The sequence below is a fragment of the Wasmannia auropunctata genome, unplaced genomic scaffold (genome assembly GCF_000956235.1).
Source record: "Wasmannia auropunctata unplaced genomic scaffold, wasmannia.A_1.0 LD336071.1, whole genome shotgun sequence".
Lineage (NCBI taxonomy): Eukaryota > Metazoa > Arthropoda > Insecta > Hymenoptera > Formicidae > Wasmannia > Wasmannia auropunctata.
In genome coordinates, this window is record NW_012026819.1 from 2,092,600 (window position 1) to 2,105,241 (window position 12,642).

The 12,642-nt window shown below is 34.0% G+C and overlaps 1 protein-coding gene and 1 long non-coding RNA gene across 4 annotated transcripts in view; both read left to right on the forward strand.

Annotated features, from left to right (window-relative positions):
• The window catches only part of LOC105449919 (Kv channel-interacting protein 1), a 127,614-nt gene that overhangs the window by 33,881 nt on the left and 81,091 nt on the right, over positions 1 to 12,642 (forward strand). The gene's annotated exons all lie outside the window — the stretch shown is intronic.
• LOC105449921 overlaps positions 3,368 to 12,642 on the forward strand; it is a 59,677-nt gene continuing 50,402 nt past the window's right edge. For both annotated transcript variants that reach the window (XR_974389.1, XR_974388.1), the window contains exon 1: positions 3,368 to 3,550. This is a non-coding gene — a long non-coding RNA (uncharacterized LOC105449921). The remainder of the gene's footprint in view (positions 3,551 to 12,642) is intronic.

Here is a 12,642-nt window from a genome sequence, read left to right on the forward strand (position 1 = left end):
TTCGATTAAGCTTATTGTGCTACAAAAGACGTCGTTTTACGTTTCGAAATACGTAAATGGCGGATTATAGGCAAAGTGTTTTACTTGATCGCGCGACAAAATTTCCTCTCGTCCTTATTTCATGGAAATTACCTTCGAGCGCCTGGTGATTTCGAAGCGTCTCGTTGACGACGTAAATACCGTAATGCAATTACACGACGATGTGGAACGAGAGCTACGAATGGATTTCATTTCACGCATTTTGAGAAACGGTGATGCGGTTGTCACTGGTTGCGCGGAATTTCCTGGACATTTGCATATGAGGCACCCAATTACTGATATGAGATTGCAAGAGGGTACTTACACGCGAGCTTTTAGAAAAACTATGATTTAAAAGAAATTATTTGTTTATGATCCTTTTTCTCATTTTTGCTCACCTATCTAAATAATGTGACTATCCTAATGCAATCGTTAAACATTTTCTTTTATAGACACGTTAAATTTCACGTATTCTTGAGATATTAAAATGCGAAAATACGGATTACAGCTGGCATTTCTTAACGCGTTTTTAGATTATATCTCGGCGAAACGTGAGAAAGAAATGTTTAGCGTATTCGACCGGAAGAAACGCGAAAAAGAAACGTTTGGAGTATTATGCCAAAACCCAATTCAGTCAGCTTCCGCGGAGTGCCCCGGGAATATGCGTATGCATCTTACGATAAAACGCCATTTCCAGGCATCGCAAGTGCACTCTGCCACTCTTCGTAGGCGCTAGAAAATAAGGAAAGTGCTTTATACGTCAAGATATAAACCTTGCACGCATTTGTGCGTTAACGTAAAAATGAAATGATATAACTGTGTTAATAGACATTTATCTGTTATATTAAGATGTCATTTACTGCATATATCCGTTTGAATAATCCATTAAAATTTCATGTAAAAGTTTACGATGACAAATTTTTATGTTTCAATTTCACATCGATGATCGAAAAATCGTAGCAGAGTGCACTTTGTGGCTAACTGTGATTCGAGAAGCTTATCATTGATCCCGGTTTATCCAGCTTAGAGGATGGAAATGGTCTTAGGTGAAGTCTGAGCAAAATCGTTATTGGGAACCGTTCTTTATTAACTGCTTTAATGGGCTATCTTTGGAGCCAAATATCCAAGCTTATATTCCAGCTTATGAATTATGTTGTAGACTTTTCCTCGAGGAGAAGTTCGTTTTGGAAAGTATTGAAAATCAAGCTGTCAATTTCTTCGCGTTTTGCCGAGATGTAGTCTGAACACGTTGAGAAATATATTTGCAATTCGTATTTTCGCGTTTACGACTGAATAAAGTTCATAGCAAGGTATTTGATGCATTTATTAAAGGAACAAGTTAGATATTTTGTTATATTGATTTGATTTAAAATTTAATAATCCGAGAGAAAGATGTCTCTCTAATAATAGATTTATATATGTATTGTAGGAGAAGACATCTGAACATTTGCGTTAACAGCTTATAAGTTACAAACGTCTCCTGAGCGAAAAAACATACTTGGCAAGAGCCGCTACCGCGTCTCCTGATACCTTATTACGATGATATGTTCAATTTAGTGGAATTATGATAAAATCTTTCCAACCCTTTTCGTTATTCTTTTTCAAAACCTTGAACGACTCCAACCTAACTCACTCCCAATGGAGCATTTTATTCTCTTCACCCATTTTCAACACCCCACTAACCTTGAATCACCGATAGCACCTTAACCATCAGTGATTTTGAGAAAGTAAACGCAGACACATATTTCAAAGTTCTTTGATGATATTAAGTTAACTGTACTGCTTTTTTTTATTTTCCCAATAAAAGTTTTTTGAAAACTTATCTATTTATAAAAATAATTATCGAAGAACTTAAAATGTAATAAAATATTATATAAAAATATTTATAATGATTTGTTAATAATTAATTCTTTTGAGAGAGAGAGAGAGAGAGAGAGAGAGAGAGAGAGAGAGAGAGAGAGAGAGAGAGATTTATATTTCAGTAATAGTATTATATTTCATTATATATATTTCAGTAATATACAATGTATTTTCTCGCCGAGTATAATATTTATATATGTATATAAATGTATATATAGTTTATTGGGAAAATGCGAAGAGTAAATGGAATTAGAGAAGAATTGCGCAGGTTGATTTGAAAAATAGATCGAGAATAAAATTGAAGTAGAGAAAACTGTGGGTCGAGAGCTAACAGAGATAAGTTAGATGAAAGCTCACACAAAGGTAATGGTATCTAGAGTAACTAAAAGTGGAGGTCGGAGAATTAGTTTACGGGTTGATCATGAGTGATTGGATGTGCATTTCTTACGATCTCGGTTTTTTTCATTTTACAGATCGATTAATTTAAGAATTAATTTACTGAATAAAATTGCAATTAATGTTATCTTGATACAACTACATTATTAAAAATTATTAAATTATAAAAGATATATAATTAGATTGATTTTTATAGCATAAAAGTCAAGGTCACAAGAAAAATGCAATAAAATAAAATAAGATTGATCATAAATATATTATAGTCTTGTTCTATATCTATTAATGAGAAATTAATTTTTGGAAAAATGAAATTATATACAAGAATTATATTTTATTAATGAATTTTAATTATTCGAAATAATTATATTTGCGGTTTACTTCTTTAAAAGTTAAAAAATAGTCTCTGAAGATTCGAAAACTTGAAGTTAACATTGTCGCACCATCTGTGCCAAAAATTTGCGCGCTACTTTAAGTAACTACTGTTCGGGAACTATCGTTTAAATTACGGTTATATTGCATTTTGAAACGAAACCGCGCCATTCGATATTTCGAGCGTTCCGAACTGGAAAATTTTTGCAACATGATTCAAATTGCAGATCGATGCTGTAGCTGTTTCGTAGCAAGTAGTAGTAGTAGTAGTAGTAGTAGGTAGTAGTACGTAGACGCGCACCCTGCGTCGACTATTACGCGGTGCCATGAGACTCCGTGACTCAACAACCGCTTCGCGGTAAACTGAGCAGGGGATTAAATTCGGAAAAAAGGAACAGGTTGTTGGCGAGGGTAGACATGACAGGTGAAAACGTGAAGTAGATTCGAGGCTGAACGCCAAGAGGGAGAACACAATTTGAGGTGTCGAGTGCCAAAGGACCGACCGGAGGTGCCACGCTTCGCAGACGTCCCTAGTGCGCAAGGGCGTTGGCGCTGACGACGGACGGTACTGGAAGTGTCGGGAGTACCGAGTGTGGGGTCTGGGAGCTTTGGAGCTTCATGGCGGGGGTGAAAGCATGAGGGGGATGAACCGAGTAGGGGATGGTGTTGAGGAAGCCGTGGGGTGGGACAACCGGAGACGACTGTGCTCCCAGTCGCTCAGTCCGCGCCCCGACACGCAATCACACGCACACTTCTTGTTCAAAAGACGACGGAGTTTCCGTCGCTTCGCGCTCGGGTATTTTCAAATTGATTCGTAATTCCCGCTACCGCATCTGAGATCAGTTTCGGGAACTCTTCGTTATCAATTTCCTCGTCGATCCTCGACGATACTCCACGTTTTCCGTCGGTGAGTATGATGGCTGAGATAAATAGTGCCCGATCTGAATCATACAGAGAAAGTGAAATTCTTGCGATGCGTTCTGTGCGACAGCTGTTACGTGTAGAAGTTTAGGAAAAACTTTCCAACTTTCCTAGTTTTTCTTTATTACACCTCTCAGATGGTCGCGATTTATCTTTAATGTGACAGTCTAGAAATGTTGCGTCACATTAGTGGGGAATTCATCACACAACACAATAAAGCACATGTAATCCGTTCCTCTTTCATCTTCGTCAAAATCTTGTGTTGTTCCGAGAATTACCCTCGTAATTGCAATTGCCACACGTCGTCTCTCCGGCTTTCATTCTGCTAATGGAAAAGCCGGCGAGTTTGTTTTATTCTTGAAAGAAAGAAATAAGACTTCACGTTATTATCCGCGCTAGTGAAACTCTTCCGATTTTATGTCTAACAAGATTTTAATAAAAATTGCAAATTAAAATTGAAATTTAATGCAGATTCTTCGCGCAGCAATACAATATTTATAAAGTATAAAACTACATATAATAAAAAGTATACACCTTAATGCGTAAAAATTAATTTAGTCATATCTCTTACATGAATTTATAATGCTTTATTGTAACTTTTAAAATATGTAACTACTTATTATTTTTTTATAAAAATTTAAAATAATTTTCAGGAAGCTCCATATTTTTAAAGAAGCACGATTTTTGTAGTATTAATTTCTCTTTTATATGTTAAATATTGATATTATAAATTATATGGACATTTGACTCTTTTGTGTTTCTCATTGAAGATATACAAAAAATACAATATAAAAATACTACTTATTATAATGCATAGCGTCCATGACTTAATGCGCGCATCTATGTCACGCGTATCGTTCGTACCGTACATGTTGCTAAAATCTTGAGAGGAAAGCTTAATCTAAGAAGGATTAATCTGCTTTCAATTTAGTAGACCTTTGCTGAAGATTGGAGTTGAGAAGTTCGTGATAATACGCATCTTTTATTAAACATTTACAATATGAAGATAGGACAGAAGATAATAATTCAATATATGTGCATTAAAGGTGTTTTATTATGTTTTGCTGTAAACATTCGAAGTTTTCATGTAAAAATTAAACTTCTTAATGAATTTAGTTTTGTATTAAGAAAATAAAAATTGTATTCGGATAATAAATCTTAACACGAAAAAAAAGAAATCATTTATTGACATACAATAAAAATTATGAAAAATCTATAATAGATATATATTTTCTTCAAATTAGAAAAAAAAGAATAATTTGTTTGATATACTTTATGGTAGGATAATATACGCGCGTTGATAAAGAAACGTTAATGAGATGAAATGTTTTAATTTCTCTGTTTATAATTAAATAGAAACAATTATCAGATTGTCTTGAAAATCATTTAATATTGGTTTTCTTTCCAATACGTATGGATTTATTATAAAGAATGAATTCTAATAAATTAACAATACGTGCCAGCATTTATTGATGTGAATGGGATTTTCATTAACTTTCACATAAAATATTAATCAGGTATCTTCAATATTCCTGCCAATGCTTTCATCAATGCATCTGATCATAACTTCATAATTTGCGTACATCTCTGTCGCATCGAATTTTCGAATATATCATATTTGCACACCAAACGTGCACAAAATATGCAAAAATACATCAGTATTGAAAAGGCAAGAGAGATAGAATAATCAAATACAGTTGATATTGATATGAAAGTTGATAATCACAATCATAATTAAATTTGTTCTTGATTTAAATATAATACTAAAGTTTTAGTAACTTTTTAGCTGTGTGCAGGGAAAATTTTCTATTCGGAGAATTTTATTGCTACAATTGAAATTTTTTACATTTGCGATTCCATATACAAGGTAATAGTACAATATTTATGATTATTTCACTTATTAGTGTACTCTCATGATCGTTCAAAGTTTGAGAATATTATTAATAAGCTAGTTTGCCCACATATTAGCATGGAAGGTCTCTGCCGCTTTATGGCTTCACACAGACGTATTTGCTGCAGAAAATCCATTTGCTAATTGGAGAGTTCTGCCATTTACGAAATCAAATATGAATGGCGAGTAAGATTGGTTTACAAATTAGCATTTCGCCGCTAAAGCACATTAATGAATTACTATTATGCATCATCAATCAGATCCATTGACATACATGTTGTATAATTACCGTATTTCGATTTATATGCAGGATGCCCTAGACCTATCAATCCACTTTCTATGGGTACATATATGTATATATATATTAATATATATATATATATATCACGCGTACGGAATTTCTACTTTATACAAAAAGATCAATACATAGGAAAACTTTTTTCGTAATAACGCTCTATCTGCATTACTAAAAGTTAAAATTTTCTTTTAAACTAACGCAATTTTTTTTAATAATGTCGTAAAAATTAATTTTACATTCTTATCGTGTCTTTTACATCCTTGTCTGTCAATCGATAGTTTAAAAAATATGCAAATACCTATAATGGTTTTCTTATACTTTTAAATATCTTTACTAAAGTCTCTGCTATTTTACTTGCGTTCTTAAAATGCAAACGTCCAGTTTTGACTCATTTTTACGAGCTGGTCGTAATTTTATGGACGGTTGGCAAGCACGATCCCAAGAGTAAGCCAGAACTTTCTTGAAGCTGCTTTGGACCGCTCATCTCCCTGCTGTCCAAACTTGATTCATCTAACTTCGCTCGATGAAGTTTGCCATCGGGAAAGACATGAATTCCGCTATCGATGCAAAAATTTGAGGAAATCATCTAGCACGTTCGCAGTTTGTTATTTCGATCCAAAGTTTCCGATAGGACGCGACAGCTGTTTCAAAAACGTGACGTCAAGCTTGTTGATTAAAAGAAGGGAGAAACGGGGATTATCTGGTCAAAAGCCATGAGCATCACAAAGCAGATCGCGGAGAGTGAATCGATGAGTTTATTATTGAAAAAGTTATAATTCACCCACGCGCCGCGTCGACAAAGCTAATTCATACTTTCTCCCCTACTTCGATCGAATATTTTAATTGTCGGCAGCCCTTCTTGTTCTCCGCCTCATTGTGCTTCCCTTTGCGCTAGTGAACTGGCTTAATTGAACTCTCTACTCGTTCTCTGTTCGCGCAGAAAAATCCACAAAGAGAGTAGTCGACCTTACAAAAGTTCGATGACTTCGAAGATTTTATCGTTTGCGTCGTGACTTTAATTGCCGTAGGAAACCGTACAAGAGACTCTTATTGATGAGTATAATGTTATTCTATACATACATATATATTACTGATATATACATACCCGATCCACAAGATAGAAATTGTTTATTGCTGCATAATTAATCGGTTTGGACGTTTACGATGATCGGTTTGGGCGTTTGAACTGATAAGAGGAAACAGAACCAGAATTATCGCGCTTAAGGAGATGGACGTACTTAGCCTATACTTATGATCGGATCGATGAGAAAAACGAATCGAATCGGGGCCAGGTTCTGAAAGCGGTACCGCAAATTTAATTTTTAATAGCGAGTCTGGATTTATCCAATCTCTTCTATATCCTTTGCTCGTCTCCTGCTTTCTATATACCACTATTACTTGAACGATTCCCTACAAAAAAAGATTATTATCGTATGACCCAGATCGCTTTAGTATGCAGGTGACATTGCTTGGGTAAAGAGAAACTCAATTTCTGAAGAATACGTTCGGGCATGATGTTAATCTGTAAATCATTTCCCGAATAAATAAGGCCATCTCTGATGCTTCATGCATATCTCGATTAACACCCGATATTTTTAAACTGTAAAATATAATATTAAAATATTTAAACTTTAAAGAGTTATAAAAAAATATTGCAAGATAATTACGGATACATTAATGATATTTTATCTGTAATATAATATTTGAATTAAAAATATAATCTAGTGTATTATAACATGGGGTCTAAAAAAATAGAATAAGAATGTGATTTGATTTATTAATTAGTTTTTAAATTAAAATTTCTAAGGCTTTATCTCCAGTATCTAACACGCTTAGCCAGAGTTATTGATAATAACTGATCCGCTTTTCAAGTTTCTCCTGGGTTATCAATTTGGATTAAGTAATCTAGAGTAATAATTTAACGTTATCGAAGGATTGGAAATTAGCCGAGGGAAATGAGCCACTCTGCCTTATATGAGATTTACAGAATTAATAAACGATGGATTAAGAATTACGGTAAATGTAAAAGAATATGTAATATTTAATCGAAAATCTTGTGCAGTTTTTTAACTATACTTTTTTTAATTATCATTTTTATTATTTTTTTACATAATTGATTTTTGAGCTTTTAATTATTTATTAAATCTTTTTTAGGCAAAGAGAGAGAGAGAGAGAGAGAGAGAGAGAGAGAGAGAGAGTTGAATTTGTCTTATTTTTAAATTGAATCGATTTGCACATATAAAGCATTTTCCATTATCGTTCTCGTGAACATGTGTACAACATTGATCAAATTTTGCTCTATATTTGGAAAGCTGACAGGTTTAAATTGCACGAATCGTATTTACGTATTTCACGTGCACGTGTATTAAATGTTAAAAGATCTTACATCAAGTTTGTTTAAAAATAGTGTAGTATTTAATTCCTAACAATTGTGTGTGTGTGTGTGTGTGTGTGTGTGTATTAAATACTACAATTTTATTTTAGATTATAGCAGTTAATAGAAAGATTGACAACAATTTTATTTAAAAAAAGATAAATGTACTCTTATTCTTAAGAATATTTATTTTTCGAAATTTAATACAGCATTTTCACAGAATGTAATTGATTTAAAATTAGTAAATGAATGTAAAAATTATTATGATTATATAGAATGTAGCAATATATTTTACGTGAAAATATAATTTATTTTATTCTATGATAGCTATAAATAAAGTAATTAATTAATTAATTAAATTTTGTAGAAAATACACTTAATTTTAAATTTAGTAAAATTGCAAACGATTGTAAATATACATTTGACATCGTGTTTTTTTCAATTTCTATAAAATTTTTGTACTAACGATATGAAACAGCGTCCTTCTTCTAGGGCGAAATAAGAACGTTATTACTGCAGTTGTTACTCCTCAATATCCTGTCGAGATTGAACACGGGTACTCGATGAAAACATTACCGAGATGTATTTATGATCTTGTTTTCCTGATGAAAAACAAGAAGTGTATATATCTCGGAAAAATGTTTACGCCAGTTGCTCACGATAAGACGAAAATCATGTGAAAGTTTCTGCGCGAAAAATCCTTTTTCTGCGCAGACCGTCGTATAGCAACGTTATCCTTCGCTACGTCCTTTGCATATATTCTGTCGGTTAAATGCTCCGGTCTTCATCGTGTTGCATAATGCAATACCCGTCACGCTCCTTGATCGGTCTGCTTTGCTTCTATTTCAATTAATGCCTATTGATTTGATCGGACCGTGTCATTACGCCGTATCGTAATTTACATGAAAATTCGTCGACTTGGCTTGGTGCAAAATGTCATCAATTGACGAAACGACAATAGACTGATATACATGTTTCCTGAATATTAAATAGATTAATACGATTTTGTTGCGGTCAAGGCATCACAATTCCGTATGCAACGATTTTTTATTACTGCGTTAACTGTATAACTACCTTTTATTAAATCAGCGCTCATGAATTTTTTAATATGCTTTTATATCAAAATATCCAAATAGGATATTACCTATATGATAATATTTTTATTATAGAATATTGTAGAATAATAGAAAAATAATATAAAAAAATGTTTAAATGAAAGCTAAATTGAAAAGGTTTTTTGATAGATTAGGTTCAATTTTATATCTTTGCGATTCAATACACGGAAACGATTACGTTTGCCGTTGCGAATAGTCTGCGAATTGCCAATTAAAGCTTTTATAGGCTGTGACATAAACTCAGCGAGACAATGGAGGACATGTCTGTGTCGCTTGTCTGTGCCGTATAAAGCAAAAATAACAAAATATAAGAACAGTAAAAACGCGGTAAAGCACGTACCGCTCGGTCATTCGAGTAAATGATCCATAAAAGCTACGTACTTCTGACAAAGCGTTCCATGCGCGACGCACATTATCCGTTCGTCTCTCGTTAAAAAAAAAATTCTCTTGAGGCTGATGACGGCTACGACTAACTACGGTCCGCTCCAGAAATTAGCAAGACTCGATAAGAACACGAAGTGAATCTATTGATCTTACCGGTCTTTGTTTGGTTACACACCGGCCGGACCTGTCCGTCGCGTCGGTGCAGCATCGACATCGTTAAGACGTCGAAGTTTCCGAAGGATCTTAAAGATTTAGAGGGATTCTCGTAGACGATTCCGTATAGGATACTTCGATAAGAAATAGAAACAACGGGCACACACTGCACACAGAGGAGAGAGAAAGAGAGAGAGAGAGAGAGAGAGAGAGAGAGAGAGAGAGAGCGGAAGGAAGTAAAGCAAAACGTAGGGCAAATGGAGGGAAGCGAGTAAAACGAAAAATGGACGAATCGAGGGAGAAAAGAAAAATGGAGAGAGCATAACAGAAATGTGAACCACTAGCTAGCAGAGATTTTATCCGCTGCATCTCGGACGTTGTTCTCCCGTTTATTTCCTTGCAACCTACGGCGCACTCTTTTTTGCTCACCGACGCGTATGTTTTATTTATAACTCACTGTTGGCCTGAGCATTAGCAGTGTTTAATTATCTATGCACGCCTCGCTCGGAGACTGTCGCGATTATTTGCGCGCGCCGTTATCCAACATAATTTTGTCAAGTCGAGAAAAAAAATGTGTACACACGTCAGCGGGTGCTTTTTATCGTCTTCCGGTGGTTTTCATCGACGTGAGATAAATCCCTGCGGATCGTACCCACGTAGCATCGTAGGCCCCGTAGGTTATCAACGTCAGGCCATGGTTACCCCCGTATGTATGTACATGCATATTCATCGTTCTTCGTCTGGTATTGGTACACATCATTAATATTTCCGGTTAAACGTCGTTTTAGCGGGCTGTCACGTGCATTGCGTTCGCGTCATGTAATTAAACTCTGTAACGAGGTACTTCGGCGGTTTTATGTAATTAATAACACACCTGACAGCGTACGTCTCGCCTCTCGCGCGAGGTCGATCGTTGCATTTCTGATTAGCCCCATCAGGGCGATTTAAAGTTTTCCTTTCAAGCCCTTCCTTGTTTTCCGCCGGCAGCTCTCGCGAGCAGCTGTGAGAGAAGTAAAGGCCAATATTTCAGGTCTATATGAATCGCGTTTGTTACGGGGAGCCTCTTTGAAACTGAAAATCTTCAGGATTTCATGGGATATTTCCGCCGTACATTCTGTTTCTTTCCAGACGCTCGGTCATTTATATCTGTCAGTGACATTTATGCTTTGCAAATTGGTACGTAATTTTTTCGCATACTGTGGGAAATAGGTCCCTTTACTCTTTCACCTGAGGGAATGCTGAACTGTACTTTATAATATACTTTACTTTGCACATAAATGTAAATTTAAATTTTTGTGTTCTCGCTTGAGAATATAAAAAATTTAATATTTTTCATAATGTTTCGAGACAACAAGAAACATATTTTGATTTATGTATTTTGATGAAAATGGTTAATTCGGTGATTCTGTAAAACTTCAGCAATTCTATGAAATCATTGTTATATTTCTCTAATATCGCCGACATTTTGTGTATTGTGTCAGAATCATTAGTAATGTATTCTGCAACAGCACAATTAGCCCACTGTCATTACAACATACGTGCATAGATCATAGGTTACGGTTATATACTTTAATAAAGCTTCTATTCTAAATATGCTACAATTGAAATATAAAATGGAAATACAAACGATGATAAATTTACCTTTCATGCACATGAAAAGTATATGCACATAGGGTATTATTTATCTCAATATATCATAGACAATATACAAAATAACTGAAGAGATATATACAAAACAAGTCGACGCATTTGAATTCAATGTAAGATGCCAAAAAGTGACAGATGATGATAAATTTAGACCCTCCGGTTAATGTGTTAGCACAGATTGGAAAAAGAAGCTTATAAATAGTGTACGAGGGAATAACGTAACAGGTGGTCCAGCCTAACTTGACTAAATATGCATGCACCACTTTCTCACGTACACCTAAAACTTTCGTGTTGTGTGAGAAGATCCAGCAAATTGATAAGCTCCGATGGGTTATATTAACACGTCTATAAATATGTCTCTGATATTTAATCGTCAACATTTCGTGCGCGTATAAAAACTTTATTAATGCGTCTAAAATATAGATTTTTTGTTTGTACTTTAGTTAATATTTTTAATAAATACAAGTTTAATTTTTTGCCCGTATGTATTTTGTAAATTATTTATTAGCTAAAAATAATTTTATTTTAACATATATCCAGACTTTTTTCGTTCATCGCTTATTCTAGAAGAGTTTAATAATTGCAACGTCTTATATAAATAATCTAAACAATCTATAATAATCCAAGTAAAAAGATATTTTTATAATCTATGCTTATAATAAAACACAATGATTGACGAGCACAAGACGTGCATTACGAAGATAAGATGATATAGACGCGTGTGTACACATAGAGATAAACTTACTCTCTCCAAAAGCGATTTTCACAAAAGATTTCATTAAGGCAATTTCATCAGAAATCTACAAAATTATGATTGATTACACCCACATAGACATTTATTCTCTAAACAAACACGCGTATATATGTGTATATATATATATATATATATATATATATAAAATATGTGTGTGTGTATGTATGTGTGTGTGTGTGTGTATGTAGCGCAGAATTCTCTTTTTTCTCTTCGTAAGAGCATTATGTACGTTACGAATAATGGGAGAAAATAGGTTCTCTCCCACAAATGTTATATCGTAGCCATAATTTTTCGAGATTAATGTTGACCAATTCGATTACCTTGAATATGAAAAAGTATTCTTAAAATTCAACAATGAACATATACATAACATTAATTAATTACAATCTACGTGATATTTGATTTGTATAGTTATTATATACACATATAAAATCAGAACATTTTGTTGGGAATTTATTTTCT